A 2,885-nucleotide genomic window follows, 5' to 3' on the forward strand; every position below is an offset into this window, starting at 1 on the left:
GAGCAGATGTGAGGGCGTAAGGGACCTGGCACTGGGCCCGCTGTCCCTCTCGGTGGTCATTTCCAGTGCCACGAGGAGGTCTCGCTCGGGGAAGCATCTGCAAGGTTGACCCTGAACCTGGCCCGGCCAGGTGTCCGGGGCCCACCTGGCGCTGCCGTCCTCCCAGATGCCTCCTCTCGCGCTCTGACCGAAGCGGGAAAGGGGGGTGTGAGGGAGAGAGGACAGGGGGGACCCGGGCGGGCGGGGAGCACAGAGCTGACGGGAGGAGCTGACGGGAGGAGCTGACGGACAAGGCGTTGCCAGGGGAGGCGGGAGGTTGTCTGTTCGTTCTCTGCATTTATCAGGTGCCTGTTGTGTGGCTGCCCCTGGTGCGGGCGCGGAGTTTGTGCCAGTGAACAACATGGGCCATGTCACCGCCCTTGGCAGCACCCACGCTGGCGCCTGAGTTGGACGGGAGTGTAACCGGGCAGGCTGGACGGCTGGGCACGTCAATACGAACAGGAGGCTCAGGGCCAGAGGTGAACGTACAGAGTCTGAGGGATGAGAGGCCGTTTTACATGGGGACGGTGTGGCCATGAGTGACGGAGGGTAGAAGCGTCAGGAGAGGGTCAGCGTGGGAATGAGCCTGAGGCAGGATGGGTGGTGAGCAAGCGGCAGGGACAAGGCAGGACTGTCCTCACTCTCCGGCCCCTTGGCCAGCATCGCACCTAGATCCCCCTTTCGAGAAGGTGGACAGAGCAGAGAAGGTGGTGCTCAGGGCATTGTTTCTATGGGGAGAGGTGCCCCATCAGCGTGCAGGTGGACGGAGGTGTGCGGGGGGCGGGGGGTGTCAGGAGGAGGAGGCTCTGAAATGCGTGAGAAAGCGGTGAGAGTGAGGAATCTGATTCTTCGAACCGGATTTCCCTCCACCTGCAGTCGCTGCACACACACAACACAAACACACAACAGAAACGCACAACGGACAACCCGTTTTCAAGAGGGTGAGTGTCAGTCAGCAAGGTTATTCCCCTTGAAAACGGATTCCAGGGGGAAGAGGGGGCGGGAGAGGAGATACATGGTGGGGACGAGACTTTGGGTGGTGAGCACACCATACCCTAGACCAGTGATGGCGAACCTATGACACGTGTGTCAGAGGTGACACGCGAACTCATTTTTTTTGGTTGATTTTTCTTTGTTAAATGGCATTTAAATATATAAAACAAATATCAAAAATATAAGTCTTTGTTTTACTATGGTTGCAAATATCAAAAAATTTCTCTATGTGACACGGCACCAGAGTTAAGTTAGGGTTTTTCAAAATGCTGACACGCCGAGCTCAAAAGGTTCACCATGACTGCCCTATACTGATGACGTCGTATAGAATTGAACACTTGAAACCTCTGCAATTTCATTAACCAATAGAGACCCAATAAATCCAATAAGAAAATATTTTTTAAAAGATGGTGAGTCACCCTGGCGAGTTTCGCCCAGTGAATAGAGTGTCGGCCTGTGGATCGAAGGGTCCCGGGTTCGATTCCGGTCAAGGGCACGTACCTCAGTTGCAGGCTTCTCCCTGGCCCTGGTCAGGGCGCCTGCAGGAAGCAACCAATCGATGTGTTTCTCTCACATCGATGTTTCTCTCTGTCTTTCCCTCTCTCTTCGACTCTCTCAAAAAAAAAAAAAAAACAAAAAAAATAAAATAAAATAAAAAATGGCGAGTCATCCCTGAGAGATGAGAAACAAGCTAGACGGGCCCACGTTTGCCCAGCTCATTGCCCTGGAGAGTCCCGGCTGCGGCGTAGGTCTAGCGGGAGCTGAGGTGGGCTCGGGGGGCTCCCTGCATGGGCCGGGGAGCTGGGAGGGGAGGCCAGGGCAGCCCGAGTTCACAGGACACAGCGCAGGAGAGGAGAGATCGGCAGAGGCCTCCCTGGAGTACACAGAGGTCTTCCACCCTGGCCGTGTGGCTCAGTGGGTTGGAGCATCGTCTCTTACCCGGGAAGGTGGCCGGTTCAGTTCCTGGTCAGGGCACAGGCCCAGGTTGCGGGTTTGATCCCCTGTTGGGGCACATGCAGGAAGCAGCCAGTGTTTCTCGCTCACATTGATGTTTCTCCCTCCCTTCCTCTCTCTAAAATCAATTTAAAAGAAAAGGTATTCAGTGCATGCACGCGAGGGAACTCAGAGCTAGGGGAAGAGCCGTCTGGCAGGCCGGAGGGAGCAGGGCCCGTCTCACACGGGGCTGGGCTCTGCCTGTCTCCACGGCTGGACTGGAAACGTCGGGGTTTGCGAGGGACGGGGTAGGGGATGCAGGACGGTCTTGCCTTGGGGGTCAGCCCTGAGCTGGGCACTGCTCTGGACCCACCTCTTAGTCCAGTGATGGTGAACCTTTTGAGCTCGGCGTGTCAGCATTTTGAAAAACCCTAACTTAACTCTGGTGCCGTGTCACATGTAGAAATTTTTTGATATTTGCAACCATACTAAAACAAAGACATATTTTTGATATTTATTTTATATATTTAAATGCCATTTAACAAAGAAAAATCAACCAAAACAATGAGTTCGTGTGTCACCTCTGACACGCGTGTCATAGGTTCGCCATCACTGTCTTGGTCGTACTAAGACGGAGTCTGAAAGTTTCCTGGTAACTGTGATGCATCCCATAACAGAGCTGGGTCAGAGTCACAGGAAGAACACTTTCCAACACTTAGCAAGGTAAAATCCACAATGTCTGACATTCAGTCAGAAGTTACCAGTATAGCCTGGCCGGGTGTGGCTCAGTGGTGGCACAGTGGTTGAGTGAGGCCACCTGTTTGCATGCCCGGGTTGCGGGCTAAATCCCAGTGAGGGGCGTGCAGGAGGCGGCCAATCCGTGACTCTCTCTCATCATTGGTGTTTCTGTCTCTCTCCCT

At 54.4% G+C, this 2,885-nt stretch overlaps 1 protein-coding gene across 1 annotated transcript in view; it reads left to right on the top strand.

Annotated features, from left to right (window-relative positions):
- LOC102420523 overlaps positions 1 to 2,885 on the top strand; it is a gene marked incomplete at its 3' end in the record, with an annotated part of 139,640 nt that overhangs the window by 42,746 nt on the left and 94,009 nt on the right. The gene's annotated exons all lie outside the window — the stretch shown is intronic.

This window comes from Myotis lucifugus, unplaced genomic scaffold (genome assembly GCF_000147115.1).
Source record: "Myotis lucifugus unplaced genomic scaffold, Myoluc2.0 scaffold_922, whole genome shotgun sequence".
NCBI classification, from domain to species: Eukaryota; Metazoa; Chordata; class Mammalia; order Chiroptera; family Vespertilionidae; genus Myotis; species Myotis lucifugus.